Raw genomic sequence first — 19,358 nt, 5'->3', positions numbered from 1 at the left:
AATCTCTCATTTCAATGTACAAATCCTAGTATGTGACTAACCAATGATGCACAGATCCTAGTATGTGACTAACACACCAGCAATGAAGATTAGAAAACTCCTTGGTCACAAAACTCTTGGCGCAAAGACGCAGTAGCTTCTAGAGAGAAAATGATGAACTAGGGCAAATTCAGTCTTTGATCACAATTTGCATGCACAATGACTTTGCATCAAGTTGCATCACCTTGCATCGCTTGAGATGACCCTTAAAATAGTTCTTATATATGTCTAGAGTTGTGAGAAAAGAAACCCTACACATATACCCATGGATATGCGTGAAATCAGATCTATAAATTCTAATTTCGTACTCCTTGATAGATACAGCTTCTATTGAGCTTCATCATTAAACTTTGATAGATATGATTATGTCAAGCTATTTGTCGAGTTTTAATGAACAACACTTCCTCACTTGTTTCTTGGACAAATTTGTATGGCTTCAACACTAAACTTGAACTCTTGTTCCTTGAAGTACTAAACCCATCCTAGATCTACCAAATTACAAGTAAAGTGCATTTTGTCAAAGGATTAGCCAATTTACATGACATATGTCTCTAACAATTCTCACACATGTCCTAACAATCTCCCCCTTTGGCAATCCGTGACAAAACCATAACAAACAAATGAATCATGAGAGAAGTCTTAAATCACTAAACTCATAACCACTTGTTAGAATACAAACAAATCTAACCCTAACACAAGCTCTCGAAAAAATTTGCAAGAAGAGAGTTCATGGCATGGTAGACTTTAAGAACCTATCTTTCTGAAACGCTTTAAACAAAATTCATCAAGGCATCTTTAGTGTGAAATAGAAATAAAGATTTCATACATAAAGAAACATGTGTATAAAGAAAGAAAAGAAACAACACATGGAGAGATAGGTGAAAAACAACATGCATTATCATATATATATATATATGAAAATAAATACAATGTATGTCATAAATAAATGGTCACAAGACCGATGTACTAGAGGATAATGTAACAAAAGAGAAAGAAAAGATAAGTACATAAATTCCTCACTACATCTCTCAAAAATCTAAACACTCCCCCTAACAAAAATGTCCTATGCGAACTCTCCCCCCTAAATAAAAGACTATTCTCATCATCCAAAACTACTCCCCCTTTTTGTCACAAATGATAAAGGGTAAGTCACTAAGAGGTCATCATCTCATCATCACTAGAAGAGCTAACATCCTTATCCTCATTATCATCTTTATCACCATCATTGTCATTATCATCTTTATCACCATCATTGTCATTCTCATCTGGAGTGACTACGATACGTGTACCTCTGAGTGTCGTGGAAAACTAAGGTACAGAGGTATCGATACCGTGTATATTGGAGTAAAACTCCTATATAAATGTGATGAGACACCTCAAGGGTATCTGACAAAGAGATTCACATCCTCGAGTATGAATGTCATTAGGTAGAGGAGTGTCGGAAAAGTCCGACAAAATAACATGGCGCTTTGGATGAATGCCACGTTTCTGAAAGTTCTTAGAGAAGTCCTGATAGGCCTTCTCATCACAGAACCAAATTTCAATAGGGGGTGTATAAGAAGAAGAAGATCTAGAACTAAGAGGGTTCCGAGCAGTGACGAAGCCAGAAATTTAGGTCAGGGGGGGCAAGATTAAATAACAAGATTGAAAGTAAAAAACTAATCTAAAAAAATTTAAACATGAATATTAAGAGTATGCAATATACTTGTGAATATTTAAACGTGACTCAATGACTTGAATGCTTTTTAAAAACTCAACTCGAATGTTTTTAAAAACTCATAAGAAACTCTAATAACTTGTTTGAATAGAGGGAGAATAGAGGGGAGTAGAGTTGAGAGAGGAAGAGTAAGATAAATTACCTTATTTGGATTTTTTTTTTAAAGGAGGAGGTGGAGGGATTTGGAGGGGTTCTAACTACTTCTAATACCTCATTTTTAATTCTCCCAAATTAGAGAGAGATGGAGGAAGAATAGAGTATAGAAATGTTTGACCAAATAAATGATCAAATTTACTTTTACCACATTAACAAAATTACAAACTACGAAAAACCTAATTATTCTCCTCCACTTGCTTAATTTTGAAAACACCCAAAAACTTTTTTTTTTTTTTAAATTAATGGGAGGCGTGCTTTATAGTGCTTTATATATACATTGTTTTTTTTCAGAGTTCTATTTAGTATTAGGCTGCTGTGATTCCTATTCTGTATAGTAGTAAATTTTTTTTTTTTAAAATGATTACTAGGTGGGACCCATGGTTTTATATTAGAGTTATAGTAGTCTCAGAGTTCTTAGTTAAGGCTACTGAGTTCTAAAGCATGCAGCAGTAGGTTGTTGCCAATAAATAGAAAAGTTTTTTGTCTTTTGTGTAGAGGGGCAAATAATACATTTCAATGCAATACAGTGCCATTATTAATAAAAATCTTGGAAGTTCAGAGGGGGCACCTGCCCCCCCTCGCCCCCCCTCCCTCCGCCCCTGGTTCCGAGCCAGAGTAGATTTGTGATTAGATGCCACACGCAGTCTATGAGAGAGAGAGAGAGAGAGAGAGAGAGAGAGAGAGAGAGAGAACACATCACAACCAGAATAAATAGGAAGAAAAGAAAGGGTACGTATGCATGAAATATGCATGAACATATGATGTGCTAAAAATAAATTGCATCATGGGTTGAAACCCAATCCAAACTGTAAAGTTGTGATTTATAACTAGGTTTTATGTTGGCTTTATTTCATGACAAAATGTGTTGTATTTTCTTTAATTTATTTCTTTGTATTTTGTGGGATTTTATTGTATTGGGTTTAGTATTTAGTTGGTGAAGAATCAAGCATAAAATGAAGAATCAGTGGATTTTGCAAGTGTCTCACTAGAAGCTAATCCACGAAAGAGCCACGTGAGAAGCACATGACTGGAAGCTGAAGAGTCGTGCCAGGCTATCGTTTTCGCGAGTGTCTCGAGGGTAAAGCCTTCTCACGAGGTAGTTGTGCAACATTCTACCTAGAGGATTTTAATGTGTGACTTTCTTACCCTTCACCCATACTATATATACCCTCATTGCCCACAAATGTTGAGGAGGGCAATTTAGACAGAAAAACCCTAGATAAGCTTTTCACAGCACACACACCCATCTTTTAGAGAGAGAGCTACTCATCCTTAGTGAGAAGTCATTGTAGCCTCTTCTCCTTCCCTCTCCCATTGTCATATCTTAAGAGGAGATTTGTACCCAAATACAACCCACGCCTATTCAGAGTGTAGAAAGTGTTTTGGAGCTTGGGAAGCTTAAGGATTTGCCAAAAGAAGCCAGTGAGGCTTAGTGGATGCAATTGGGTGTATTACGGGAAACGTAGAGCTAGACAAGACACGGTTCCAAGAAGCCATGTTGGAGTAAGAGCTTGAAGGGCTTAGGTACATCAGGTAGATTAGGTTTGGAGGGTCTCTTGCTAACCCATATATCCCAATTGATTGTCAAGTGAATCGATTACTGCTTGGAGGGCGGCAGAGAGGTTTTTCGTCGAGTTCTTCGGTTTCCTCTTCGATAACACATCGGCGTGTTATCTTGTGTTTGCATCTTTCTTCCCTACTCTTTTACATTCCATTTTACTGCTATGTTTCTTTGATTAAGGATTAGAGTAGCTTGTTTGTTTATCCACTTGCTTTTACACTATTCTGCACTTTGTATTAAGTTTGTGTAAAATCTATCGAGCCATACCTTTAATTTGGGGGTCTAAATAGCTCTTGTATTTTCAACACATTTTCAAGCTTTCACAAACCTACTAGCTCACAATTTTCAATAATCAAGCACACATCTAAATGCATGAAACATTGTTATAATGCTAATGGAATGCAATGCATGATCATATATCACCAAATAAACAACACTCAACTCAAAAATTTCACAAAAATCTCAAAAACCCCAAAAATTTTCAAAAACCCAAAAACCTAGGTCTAAAATGCATGTATGCATAAGAAATGAGAGATTTAGGACACTTACCAAGTGATTTGATCTTGGTAGATGCTAAAAATGCAGTGGGTAGAGAGATTTGAGTGAGGGAGAAGTGTTTGGGGCAAGAGAAAAGTTTTTCGGTTGAGAGAGAGAAGTGAAAATGAAATCTAATTTCGTGCTCCATATATAAATAGAAATCGCATCTCGATGGATCGAAGTATTTGTCAAGATCTGTCAAGCACTAATTCTCGATAGATTTGAATTTGTTGAGGTGTTGTCAAGGATCTGCTAATGGCAAAAACACTTCGATGGATCGAGATTTTGTCGAGAATCTATAGGCCAGACAAAAAGTTTCTCGATGGATCAAGAAGTTGTCGAGAAGTTGTCGAGACAAACTACAGAAAGCTCGATGGATCGAAATAGTGCTAACTTCTGTTGAGAAATGAAGAAAGAGGAGCTCGATAGATGAGAATTTGTTGAGGATCTATTGAGAAGCTGTCGAGCTTGAAGAAAAGGTGTTTTCAAATAGAGGAAAAACACATAAAGATGAATGCAACTAGCAAGCTACTCAAACATAGATCCAATCAACATATTAAGCTCTCAAAAACATCTCTCAACAAAAAAAAAAAAAAAAAAAATGCAAAGCATTCATGATATATATATTAAAAACACACACACACACACACACACATACACACACACACACACATACTAAACAAATCTAACCAATTTTATATTTCAAAAACAAGTTAAAACAGTTTAGTGAGTATACCTTAACACATGTATTCCTTGTGACAGTCAAATCACATTGTATCTACATATGTATCAAAAGTAGCAAAGAATTTGCGTGTTGGGTGTAAAAACATAGCAAGAGTGCATAAGCACCTCATATTATGACAATTTGAGATATGATAAAATCAATTTCACTCACACACAATTATAACTACTTGATGAGGACTATCACATTCAAGGTACATCCTATAACTCCCACATCTCGTAAAAACATGCTTGCAACCATATTTAAGAGCATTTTGATTCTTTTTTGCTTTTGTTTTTCTTTACATATTTTTCTTTTTGATCATATCGTGCATGGGTATATAAGAGAGAGAGAAGAAATACCCAATTATGTAAGCTTAAACACCACAATTTTGCTATGCCTAAGCATACAGATGTTATTCATGATTGGCAGGCTTTAGTGGTGAGATGGGTATTTATGCCTTTCTCTTAGGATTTTTTTTGTCCTTCCCGTCAAAAAGAGTGTTATGAATGTTAAATATAAGAGATTACTTAGTCATACTTATCACACACACGAGCCACAAACCTCACTTGCTTAGTTGTGCATTGAAATGCTCATCTAAGCTATAAAAGATACAAAGTTTAGAAAACTTTGTTTCAATGGCCATCCAAGGTACATAAGTACCAATGTACACAAAACATATACTATTTTTGTATTTTTTTGGCTTTTCAATTTTTTTTTATACCAACCAAAATAAAAGCAAAACTGAAAATAAACAAACAAAAACATTTTAAATAAGGCAAAGCATAAAACTAGACTGACTCAAAAACAAGAAAGCAAAACACACAAGTAATGCATAACCATGAGAGAGAGAGAGAGAGAGAGAGAGAGAGAGAGTGACTAAATCACTTCGAGCCTTTTTCCTTTTACACCTTGGAAGAACCTTTCCTTTGAGCAAACCTTTAATATGGTGGTGAGGAGAAAGAATTGAAATCATTCAAGTTCGAAAGGAACATGAGGGCCTTGAAAAGATCTCCAAGAGGAGTAAAAGAGGATGAAAACTGATACTAGTTTCCGGATGAGAGCATACTATTGCTTTGTTGAGTAGCTAACCACTTGTAGCAATTTGGACGAGTATGCCCTGAAACTCCATAGTGATGACAAAGATGCAACTTCTTCGGTTGAGACTTTTTGTTGTTAACCTTCTTAGTCTTAGAGTTTCTAGTCTCTTTATTTTCAACCTTAGGGGGTGCTTCTAGAATAGATTTGTCGCTATCTACGTTCTCACTATCTATTTTAGTTTTACATTCATTGTTTTCAAAATTAACATTATTAGCAGGCGAGACAAACACAGTAATATTAGATGAGGCAATATTAGGAGAAGAGAAATCGTACCCCAAACAGGTTTTATTAGAAGTAGCTTTCTGAAAGCTTAGCATCTCATCAAGTTTTGCTCTGGAAGTCCTCTCCAATTGAGCTTTAACCTGGAATAGTTCTACTTCAAGTTTTTTTTGTCTTTTCAACAAGGAAATTGTTCTCGAACCGCAAAGCTCCAATAGTTTGATTTACTTCATCAACCTTTGTAGAGGGCTCCTCTCGATCTAGCTCTACATCACTCAACTTCTTGGTGGCCAGCCTATAAAGTTTCTCATGCTTCTCGGAAACCTTATACAACTTAGCATAGGCTATAAGGATGTCATCTTGTTCATCCATTTTCTCAAACTTAGAATCCACCAAGTCCTTTTCTTCATCTACCTCTTTTATTATCCCCTCAGTAGGATTCACTATGGCAGTGAAGGCATTCAAGATTCCCTCGTCATCGTTGTCATCTAACTCATCCTCAAGCTCGATGTCACTCAAGGTAGCAGCAAGAGCTTTGCTTTTCCCAATTGTCTTGAGATATGTTGGACATTCTTGTTTCATGTGTCCAAAACCTTGACATCCAAGAACTTTGGTCTAGAGGGAATGGTGTACTGACCGCCACCCTTAGCTTCCTTCTTTCCTCTGTCTTGGCTCTTCAATTAAGAAGAACTGGATTGCTTTTGGTCTTTATAAAATCCTTTTGTATTGGCATTCTTCATAAGCTTCTTGAATTGCCTAGTGATGTAGGATTTCATCTTGGAATCTTCATCATCAGAAGACTCATCAGTCTCATTGCTTTTAGCCTTCAATGCCATGCTCTTACTTTTGCTTGCTTTCCCGATTCTAGTCAAACCTAATTTTTAGGTTTGCCAGTTACTGACTAGCTCCATCAAAGGAATTTTATCTTTCCTTGGATTCTTCAATGGTAGTGATCTTGGCATGGAATCTCTTAAGCATAGATCTAAGCACTTTTCTTACAACCTTGGGTTTGGGAATAGTTTCCCCAAGATTAAAGGCAAAGTTGACTATGTCCATTAGCTTGACATAGAACTCGTCAAACAACTCATCCTCCTCCATCTTAATCTCTTCAAAGCTAGAAGTAAGCCTTTGAAGTTTTGAATCATTGACAGCCTTAGTCCCTTTATAGGTTGTCTGGAGGATAGTCCATGCTTCCTTAGCAGTTTCAGTAGAGGATATCTTCTTGAACTCTTCATTGGTGACTGCACTAAATATTGCGTTTAATGCTCTACTATTGAAGTTTGCCGCTTTGATCTTAGCATCATCCCAATCAACTAGGGCTTCCTTTGGCTTAGTCTAGCCAATCTCTATAGCTTGCCACACCTTCTCGTCTAAGGACTGCAAGAAAGCTCTCATGTGTACTTTCTATTATGCATAGTTAGTGCCATTAAATAAAGGAGGTATAATAAGAGACTATCATCTATCCATGACAAACAAGGGTCAATGGATCACATAGCAAAAATTAACTCTAATTAGAGTGTACCCGCTCTGATACCACTTGATAGGCCAAGAATTTATAGACCCCTTCAGTAAATTAATCAATTAATTAGTCAAGTGAATTAATTAGATTCAATTACATGTAATAAGCATGGTAGTACAAACAAATCACCAACTAAGTTAAATGTAGTGGAAAATAAATTTGACATAAGTAATTGTTTACGAATAGGGAAAACCACTGAGGCAAAATCCTACCAGGTGAATTGAAGATCACCACTCTCGAGAATCCATTATTATCAAAATAAGCAGTTACAAGTAAAAGGAATCCCAATACCTAATACCAACCTACAGTTGAACCCTTACCCCAATACCTAATTGGACTTGTAATGTAGTGGCAGTCTCTCCTTTCAATGCACGAATCCCAATACGTGACTAACCAATGATGCATGGATCCTAGTATGTGATTAACACACCAACTTGAGGAAGATGTTGGCTACAAAGTTCTTTAGTTCATCTAATAATGAAGATTAAGAAGCTTCTTGGTCACAAAACCCTTGACGCAAAGATGCAGTAGCTTCTAGAGAGAATATAATGAAATAGGGCAAATTTTGTCTTCGGTCATAATTTGCATGCACAATGACTTTGTACAAGTTGCATAAGAATATGTGAAGAAGGTGACCAATGACAAAGATTTGCACCAAACATTCATCAACCAGGAGGAGTTCTTAATCCTTTGTCCAGCCCTTGTCCTTTTGCTCAATGAGGCTTGGATATTATTGGCCCTTTTCCTAAGATAGCAAGGAATAAGATGTATTTTTTGGTCGGCATTGATTACTTCACCAAATAGGTTGAAGCTAAACCACTAGCAAATATTAGGGACGTGGATGCCAAAAGATTTGTCTGGAAGAATATTGTCACCCGGTTTGGAATTCCTCATACCCTCATTTTAGACTGTGGACTTCAATTTGACAGTAAATCCTTTAGGAGATACTGCTGCGACCTTAGAATAACGAATAGATATTACACCCCAACTTATCCACAAGGGAATGGACAGGCCGATGTTGTAAATAAGGTCATAGTGAGTGGACTTAAGAAACGACTAGATGATGTAAAGGGAAATGGGTGGAAGAGTTGGCACACGTCCTTTGGACATACTGGACAACACCTTGGAAGTCTACTAAGGAAACCCCATTTTCAATGACTTATAGGGCCAAGGTTGTCATTCCTCTAGAGACTGGGTTCCCTATGCTGAGAATGAGTTCCTTCACTCTAAACAGCAATGATGGGCTATTAGAGAAGACTTTGGATCTAATTGAAGAACGGAGAGAAAATGCCATGGTCCAATTAACCTACTATCAACACAAGCTCAAGTAAGGGTACGATGCCAACATGAAGTTAAGGCCACTGACACTTGGTGACTTGGTGTTAAGAAAGGTTCTAGAAACTGCAAAGAACCCATCTTGGGGAAAATTGGGACCCAACTAGGAAGGGTCATATCGTATCACATCAGTGGCTGGAATAGGTGCATATTATCTTGAAGATCCAAATGAAAAGGCTGTATCACACCCCTGGAATGTAAATAACTTGAGAAGGTATTATTATTAATGGAAGCTTTCTACTATCAATCTAAGTATTAAACAGAACCTTAGTCATACCTGGATCCCCGGACCACATACCTTGGGTAAATTGATATGTTAAGTTATTTTTCTAAGTGTTAAATAGAACCTTAGCTATGTTTGCCTCCTCGGACCACATGCTTTGGAAAAATTAACACAATATGACATTTTTCTAAGTATTAAACAAAACCTTAACTATGCCTAACTCCTTGACCCATCTGTTTTGGGTAAATTAATACTTTCTGACATCAATCTAAGTATTAAATAGAACATTGGTCATGCCTGGCTCCCTAGACCACATAGCTTGGGTAAATTGATATGTTAAGTTATGCGTGGCTCCTCGGACCATATGCTTTAGGAAAATTAACACATTATAACATCTATTTAAGTATTAAACAGAACCTTGGTCATGCTTAGCTCCTCGGACTACATACCTTAGGAAAATTGATATATTTAATGATTGTTCTAAGTGTTAAACAGAACCTTAGCTATGCTTGGCTCCTCGAACCACATGCTTTGGGAAAATTAACACATTATAACATCTATTTAAGTATCAAACAAAACCTTGGTCATGCTTGGCTCCTTGGACCACATACCTTGGGAAAATTAATATCTTTTAATGATTGTTCTAAGTGTTAAACAAAACCTTAGCTTTGTCTGGATCCTCGGACCATATGCTTTAGGAAAATTAACACATTATAACATTTATTTAAGTATTGAATAGAACCTTAGTCATGCCTAGCTCCTCGGACCACATACCTGGGGAAAATTGATATCTTTTAATGATTGTTCTAAGTATTAAACAGAACCTTAGTTATGCCTGGCTCCTCGGACCACATGCTTTGGGTAAATAAATACTCCCTAACATTTAAGTATCAAACAAAACCTTAGCTATGCCTGACTCCTTGGACCATATGCTTTGGGTAAAATAACACTCCATGACATCCACTTATTTTCCTAAATATCAAACAAATCCCAGGTTATACCCAACTCCTCATATCAATGGTTTTGAGTAAGTTAAAGTTCTTGGATTTTTATCTAAGTGTTGAACAAAATGAGATTTGCCTACCTTGCTTATTTCTTACAAGGAATATTATTCATCTCTATAAGATCCTACCTCTCCTACAGAAGGTTAAATTTTTAGTACAAGTGTGTGATAATTCTCCTTATTGCTGGTGCTTGTTCAATTTATTTAGATCATTAGTAATGTGTTACTGTTAGCTTTTATTAAAGGAATAACAGTAGCCCACTGCTATCTACAACATTGTTAAAGATAAAAGCACATAGAGTCAAAAGAAATGTCTTTTCATTGAATGAAAAAGGAAGTACATTATGCTTAATGACAGAGTGCCACTACAAAAGAGAAAATATATAAAGAAAACTAAAAAAGAAAATCCTAATTATTACGTCTCGGCCTTTGGAGGAGGGTCTTCTTTATGTCTTGGCTGAGGAGCAGAAATGTCTTTGGCCTTGGAATCATCCTTTTTGGTCTTGACCTCAATTTCCTTAGCCTTATTTGCAACTTCCTTGGCCTTTGCAACATCCTTGACCTCTGAGGGGGGGCTTGGTTTCCTTACCCTTGCTTTTGTCTTTGGCCACCTCAACCCCTTGGCCTTGATCACTAGCTTGGCTGGATCCCTTCGAAGTCTCAGGGAGGGGGAGGTGGGATGGCATCTGGGACTTCATGAATCTCTGGGTGGTAGTATACACTCCCAGGCTGCCTCCACTCTGAGTCTATAGGGACTCCTACAAGGTTAAGGGTCTCCTTCCATTTTACCTTGCAGTAATCCCTGCACACCTCGGCCAGCTCCTCAACTAGCCTAATTTTAGTTTCCTCCACGACATGGAGGTAGGATGCCTGTTTTGATGCCTCAGCCACTTCCTTATCTACCCGAGCTGCTTCCTTGGCATTTTGTAAGTTTGCTTTTAGCTCTAGGACCAGTTGCCTCTAGTTGGCCAACTCTATCTCAGTCTGATAAAGCAACTTGTGTTGGTCTTTAGCTTGATCCTAGGCATTCTCTAATCTGGCCTCAGCACTCCTTCCTTCCTTCTCCTCAGCAATTAATTTAGAGGCTAGCTCCTTGCACTCTTGCTTCGCGGCCCCCAAGGACTTTTCAGTCTTGACACGGAGGTGGGCCTCGTTCCTAGCATCATTCTGGGCCTCCTTGACCCATTCCTCAGCCATAAAGAGCTCCTGGATAATTTGCACAAGGATGATAAAGCAATCCTATGTTAATAAAAAAGAGGGGGGAGGGGGGGTGGGGAAGGCATGTAAATATTTAGTAAAAGATGTGGTTATGAACTTACTAGGATAAGGTCCTTCTTTAGGGACAAGAAGAGGTTCGACTGCCTCATGCACCTAAAAGCATCCATATCTATGGGCAGGTGAAGGGGCTACTCCAAGGCCTCAGCAATGTGGGCAGTATGCCCTCTCTAGAAGTCCTTGATAGAGGAATTCTAGGGGATGGCAATGCCATCCACCTCTAGCTGAAGAGACCATATGTGTTGCTAAATGCGCACCTCGGCCCCACTGGGCTCTTCCCTACTATCGACGGAGGTGGTCCTTTTGTCCTTCCTTAGCATTTTTTGCTGCTTCATCTCCTTCTAAGGTACCACCTCCCATTTCTCTAGATCTTGCTCTTTCCTCTTCTTCTTGAGATCAGGAATAGGGAGTAGGTAGAGCTCAGTTAAGGGAGGAGGTGGAGGAGGGGGAAGATTGGGAGGAATCTGGGATTTGGGAACTTCCTTTAATGTGGACACCTTGTTCCTCCCGACCATCAGATCCCTCAGACCTTTCCTTTGGTTCAAAGCCATGTCTTCTTTCTCTTCCTCGGATGAGCTATTCGGATGGGCTACCATAAGGATTGGGGCGTGAACACCTTAGAGCCTATCAGATTCAGCCTTGGCGTCCGATATGGGAATTGTTTGGTTTCCTTAACCCTCCTCTTACTTGAAGTGAAACTTGTCTATCTCCATTTCAAGGGATAGGTGTGAAGAGGCAATTTCCTCTCTTGGAGCCACTATTGCAGGGAGAGTGGGGATAAGAAACGTCTATTCTGCGGAGTTTAGGGTTACTTGCCCTAATTGCGTGACCTGTTTCCTAAAAAATATCCAAGATAGGCTGGAAGTCCAAAATCAGGTGCACTGCCTTCAACTGCCTATCCTCACTTACGAACACCTCGAATCTAAGGACTGTGTTGAGGTCGTTGACATTGACCAAGCTTAGGCGGGGCGTTACATGCCTTTTATCTACAAAAAAGTTGAGAAGCAAATAATGGTCAGACTATTAGAACCCGTCATCGAAGGAGAACAAAAAAATGATGATAAATAATAATAGTATGGCTAAAAGATTTAAATTTCATGCTAGGGAACCTAACCCAAGAGTATCCCATGTGGTTTTCCCTCCCAAGTAGGGTAGTGAAGACCATTGGGCCATTCCCCAAAGGCGATCAGGTAGTCGTCTTTCATGCCCTTATTAGACTTGGGGAGTCATGATACTAGCCTAAAAATGGTGGATCGGGACTTGAGGTAATATCCCGCATTGGCAAGTGAGTGGCACTCATACATGTGAACTACATCGTGCCATGTAAGTCCCGGACCCATCTGCTCATTGAGAGCATCTACGCTACCTAAGATCCTAAATAAGTTAGGGGCGCACTAGTGGGGCACAACTTGTGGTTGATTAGGTAATCTCGGGTCACCCTTCCCATGGGAAGTGTCATTCATCCTTCTATGAAAGTAATCATAGGAATGACAAATTCCTTTTCTTTTCTATTTGTGATTATCCAGTCCAGGGGACAATACCGCAAGGTTACTTCTTATGGAATATGGTATTTGGCCCTAAAGCCCTCCATTCTAGTCGGAGAATCTACAAGGTGCTTGAACCTACCCATCTAGGTGAACTAAAGAGATGCGAGAGAAATTTTCAAAGGGAAGAAACAAAGAATAAAGGGCCGTGAAGACCGGCCGAGGAGAAAATAACCTAGAAAAGAGGAAACTTACAAGAATGAGTACGTTAGTTGCTTCTGGTACTTCTTAGATATTTAAATTTTTTTAGAGAAAAAGACTTGGAGAATTGGGAAATTAGGTAACTTAGAAAGCTTTAAGGGTCTATGCGTTTGGAATATTTGGAGAGCTTAAAGACTAGTGAAATGGGGAAAAATGATTTCCCAAGGTACCTTATATAAGTGGTGAAATTGAGTGGGAGTTATCCCGCTTAAAATTCAAGGAGAAATGTCAACCATAGGATTTGTGTCTCACCGTTGGATGCAAGGGACAAAGCGTCACCTAGAGTAATTAATGACGCATCGCAAGTTCCGAAGCATCAATAACAGTTATATGGCGTGCAATACAGTACTCCTATGTGTGTAAACCCCAGAAATGAATGATTTTAACTCTTGAAAAATCAAGACCCCACTTTTTCTCCTTGGATAGAAGGGAAAACCGGAGTTTTGAGGGGCTATTGTAGGGATAAAGGCCTAAGATTATATAATGGGCCTTGAGCCTTGGCTGACGACATTGGTTGGTCCGAGAACGAGTAAACAATAGTAGGGGTGTTAAGCTTAGAGTCCCATGGTTACGTTGCGAATGGAGAGGTTGGGGAAGTTGGTCCGAGGAGTAGTATCTCCTCAAATAAATGAGGCATAGATCAAATGTATATCCTATCATTCAAAGTGACCTTCCAAGAAACTCCGCTGATAGGGACGTGCATTATGAACGTACTGGAAGGATGAGAGTTAGGAAATATTTAAGGAAAAGCTGTTGCCATCGTATTTAATACTCCATAGCTAACTTTCTGGCCGCATTTATGTGGAGAAGATCCTTGAATGGTGCTGCATTGGCTAATCTAATTCACAAAGGGTCAGAATGGGTGTCTGATAGGACAAGCACTCAAGGAGTAGCCTAGATGGTCAACAAATGGAGGGCCATGATCATTGAAAGGGAGGTATATAATGTAGGAAACCCTTAAGGAAAGGGGGATCAGAAAATTAAGAAAGAAACACTATAGCAATCAGGAACCAAACTTGTAACAATATTTAAGAGTAATACATGAGAACCAGTCTCCTTGGACTTTGTTGAGGACATTTTTTCTTTAGTTTAAACTTATTTATCTTCATTCTTTTGTCATCAAGACCTACCAAATTTGTTGTTTGATTAACTAAAGCCCAGTTTTCCAACTCATTCTCTAAAAATTCATTATTTTGGACTTTTTAAGCCTAAGTCCATCCACACTTTGGGCTAGGCATTCAAATCAGGTCCTTACACTTACTTTATTTGGCTATTACCATTAATTTGCCAATTGCCACAACATTAACTATGTTATCACCAATACGTGATAAATTCTTTTGAGTAAAATACTATTTTGGTTCCTAAGCTTTATCAAAAGTTTTTTTTCCTAAATTTTTAAAAGTTTTTTTTTTTTTTCATCTTTAAACTTTAGAGTTTTATATATCTATATATATATATATATAATTGTTTAGAGACAAAAATAAGGATAAAAAAAAAGTTTTTTTTTAATAATTTAGAGATGAAAAGCAAACTTTCAGTAAAGTTTAAAATAGAAAGTAAAACATTGTAATTAGTTTAGGAGTAAAAAATGAAATTTTTAATAGTTTAGGGCCCAAAAAAAACTTTTTAAATTTTACAAATAAAAATTTTTTTTTTAGTAAAGTTTAAGGACCAAAATAGTATTTTACAAAATTTGTTTTTCATAAATTATTTAGTTGATAAGTTGTTATGATTTTGATCTAGGCTAGCTTATCAATGGAACCACTTAAATTATTCATTATTTTAACAGGTTGTTGCCTTTAATAATTGTAAATTTGTTTTGGAAAAAATAATTATAACCTTAGGCATTTTCATTGTTGCTAACAAGAAGTAGAAGTGGATGATTTGATCCTAGAATATTCTCATTGATAGAATCTAATAGTGTCATTTAAATTACAAGGTTATCATCATTTAAACTTATGTCTCTCTCCCATCATTTTCATTCTTATTTTTATTTCATCTTTGTTAGAAATTGAGAGAAAAGTAGGACACCCAAAGTGGGCACGTCCCTTTATATATCTCTTCATCGTTTTCAATTTTTGTTGTATATATTAAGGTCAAGCCTATGTTTTAATAATTGATCACACTCGGTTGCCATCTTTTTCCATCAAAACATTATCGCAACGGAAGTGGGACAACACTTGGAAAGAAAACCTCTTTAAAAAAGTCCGTGGAAACATATTTTCTTCGAAGGGGGACGTTAAGAGCCAGGATGTCCCACTCCCAGCTCCTCTTGTTAAAATGCCTAATAAAAAAAAAAAATGGGACAAAATATTTAAAATTGAAAACTAGGAACAGTAGTAGATAGTAACTAGTCGTATTCAAAATTTGAAAAGAAAACGTCTGAAAAGGATTAGTAAATTAAAAAAAAATGTACGAGTTCAAATAATATTATTATATAAACAGTATGCCTTTAGTCTTGTAATCCAATACTATTATTTGTTGTCTTTTATGATAAAAATTAATGGTGGAATCCTCGTTCCCATTATTTTAATTATCAAATTATCATTAAAAAATTATATATTTTTAAAGTTACTTTGACAATACACTAGAGTTTTCGCATTTTACTTTTTCATTTTGAAAAGCTTATAACAAAAGGGTGTACGTGAAAGAGAAATAGGAGAATTAGTGGATTGATTAAAAAGATGGGAAAGTACCTTGTCATACTCGATTTTATATTCACTATTTTACATCCATATCAGCAATTAATTAATACAAAAATGTTCTTATTTCAAAACATGAAAATGACGTTAAAAAATTTATATAAAAAAATAGTGTAAAAAGTCTCATTGCCCGAAAATGAATAGTGGTTGAAACTCCGCCTACTCAACATTAGGGATTGTAAAAGTGTTTGGAATCCATCTTTCAAGTGGGATCAGATCCATGGGATGCAATTACTCTCATTCATCTCACAATTTTCTATTTTTATTTCTTTACTTCTTGACTTCCTATCTTTTAATATTTTTTTTTAATTTAAAAAAAAAATTCAAAAACTGAAATTGAAAGATACTTCTTTAATTCACAGTCTCAAAAAGAGCAATTGCATACGATATAATATGTGGATCTCAATCCTTTGAAGTGGGCAGTGGAGAATTGACCAACACGGCATATGATATTATCTCTCTCTCGCCTCTATGAAAAGGGAGGAAAATTTGTAAATCAGACGTGGGAAAATTTTCTTCCTTTTCTTACTATTTTTTGGTGAACAATTTTCTTACTTTTTTCATTATAAATTCACAAAATCATTTTAAACCACCGATTTCTTGACCGTATTTTATCCATTAACCTTATCTAATAGAGGGCTGACAAGTGCGTGGGGAAAAATATCTAATTTTTTTAAAAAAATCAGGGATATAAATAATACAAAAAATAGCTCATAAGTAATCAAATTACTTGTTAATTGATAATTTTAATAAATGTCTAACCTTTTTTAGGTTCAAGATTTATGCTTGAGTAGTAATTATATGAGTAGTAATTATAATTTTCACAGGGTATGTTAATTACTTAAGAGTTTTCATATATATATATATATATATATGAAAACTAATATTAAGGTAAAATGTACATTTTTAACTAATATTAAGGTAAAATCTACATTATGTTTGTATGACAATTAAATTTTTGTTGCTAGACATGCGAGACATGTTAGCGAGTTTACGGTATGGATGGAGGATGTTCCTCCACACTTTGTTTCTGTAATTCAAGCCGATTCGGCTATTCATCAATAAAATTACAATGTTCTTTCTCAAAAAAAAAAAAAAAAATTATGTTGTTATTTACACTAATGCTAACCTGCCAAATAGCTTGGGAGACTATAGTGGCTTAGAGTGAGATCAGCATGGACCAACCTTGGCAACCTTATTTATTTATAAGTTGTTATTACATGATGAAACCGTAACCATAAAAGGCAGGAATCACAATAATGCATTTTTTTTTTTTTTTAAAGTAATGATTATTACTTATAGTCTCTACACAGAGAATAAAATTGTGTTTTAAAAATATTATTTTAATTAAAATTATATAATCATATTTTCAAAATAAGATTTTACAATTTTATAATTATAACTGAAATTGTTTTTTTTGCTGAATAACTGAAATTGTGTTTTTTCCTTAAGAGTTTATTAATGGAGGGATGAGGACCTAAAATGATTTTTATTTTTCTTGTCCTTATATTTTATTTTCCAAGGAAATTATTACATATATATATATTTCCTAGCTAATTAAGCTTGTCATTCTAACATCCAGTCTATTCTCTATGGTACTTAATCACCTAGTTGCAAGCAATGCATAATTGCTCTAGTAAAAAAGAATGCTTTACTTTTTTTTTATTAACAATTGTAATTGCCTCCTTAATTTTACATTATATATATATATATATATATGAGTTTAGAATATTCAACAATATATTCTGTTTTTAAAGTTAATCAATTCTCCTAATCAATTATTATAGCTAATCAGTAATCAATTCCTTAAACAAATTCCAAAAAGTCAATATTGAAACTCTAAACTCACCTACCACCTAGCCCATTTACTTCATCCGTATACCACACTATGTATTGCCTGTTTGTATCTATATTTTATTGAGTATGTTGTTTCTCTTTTTTACTTGGGTCCCATATATTCTTGTAAATCTATAAAATGTTCTTTCTTTTGATCCATTTTATATATTAAATAAAAAAACAAAGTTATGGTATTACATGTGGAAAGCCAGCTATACCTACAAACTCAAATCAAACCTATGAAGATGCAAGCAAATACAAAACCACATGTAACACAAAATTGAAAAGCTAGAGGTCATTTTGTTTTTGATAATAGAGTTAGTTACACTGTTGTGCACTTGTGATACTCTTAGTCATTCTTATAGTTTGTAATACAATAGTCACCAAGGTTGGTTATCCTAGTATGTAAGTATATATACTCTGTAGTTTATCAAAAGTATATATACTCTGTATTTAGTTACTAATTAATGTTAAGCACATAATTATTCAGTCCATAGCAAATACTTTTGAAAATCTTTGTTCTCTCTTTTCTTTTCATTACATTCTTTTTTATTTGGTTCATTTTATATTCAGGTTAATATGTTATATATTACATATTCTTACAGTTCATTTTACTCTCTATCTTTGCCTAAATTTTTTTAATAGGTGATGGAGGGTGGAACATCTAGTACCCACAATGACAAACCCGAGTCTCCAACCACAAGTAATACCAATGCACTTCCTCCTAAGTGTCCTAAAAAAAAAAACAAATCTGAATTTTGGGATCACTTTTTGATGATGGGTGATTGTGATCCTAATCACCCTAGAGCATCATGTAATTACTATGGTAAAGATTATGGGTGTTGTGGGAAAAGGGATGGGACTAGTAATTTATGGAATCATCTTTATAATCAATGCCCCATATTTTTAAGGAACTTGGCATAGGTATGTAACATCCTTTCTCTATCTTCCATTTGCTTAAACTTGATTAGATTGATTACATTATAAATGATAGCATGAATAATATAATAATAGTAACATTCATTTTATCTTATGTTTTGGATGATTGATTAGGTTGCTACTTGCTTTGGAGGAATACAGCTTAATTTTTGGAGTGGTATTAGACTTAAAATTGATTGATTTGGTCTATTTTGTGAAGAACTTTTGTTAGACTTGTGTTTATTTTTAGTGAGTATAATTTTGATTACATTGTGGCTTTTGTGACAATGCATACAATTTTGAAGTTTATTTGCTAGGTTGGTATGTTATTATTTTGAATCTTTGATGTGATTTTGGGAATGTTAAGACCTTCGGTTTATTGATTTAATTTTCCTAAGTTGTAAGGTAGTAGCTTACTGTTTTCCCCCCTTTTTTCTTTTATTCAGTAGACAATGTTTGATAGAGATGATATATCTCTTTTTCATTGACCCCATGTTTGTGTTGGAATTGAGATTATTTAATGAAATCTGTCCTTAGTTTTTTGTGTGCATTAGTTATATTTTGAGATTATTCAATAACAAATTGTAATTTGTGATAAATTTTTTTAAAAGAACATTTTTAATGCTAACCCGCCAAATAGCTTAGTAGACTATAGTGGCTTAGAGTGAGATCAGCATGGACCAACCTTATTTATTTATAAGTTGTTATTACATGATGGAGCCGTAACCATAGAAGGCAGCAATCACAATAA

Source organism: Quercus suber, unplaced genomic scaffold (genome assembly GCF_002906115.3).
Source record: "Quercus suber isolate HL8 unplaced genomic scaffold, Cork oak 2.0 scaffold_224, whole genome shotgun sequence".
Lineage (NCBI taxonomy): Eukaryota > Viridiplantae > Streptophyta > Magnoliopsida > Fagales > Fagaceae > Quercus > Quercus suber.
This window is presented reverse-complemented; position numbering follows the sequence as displayed.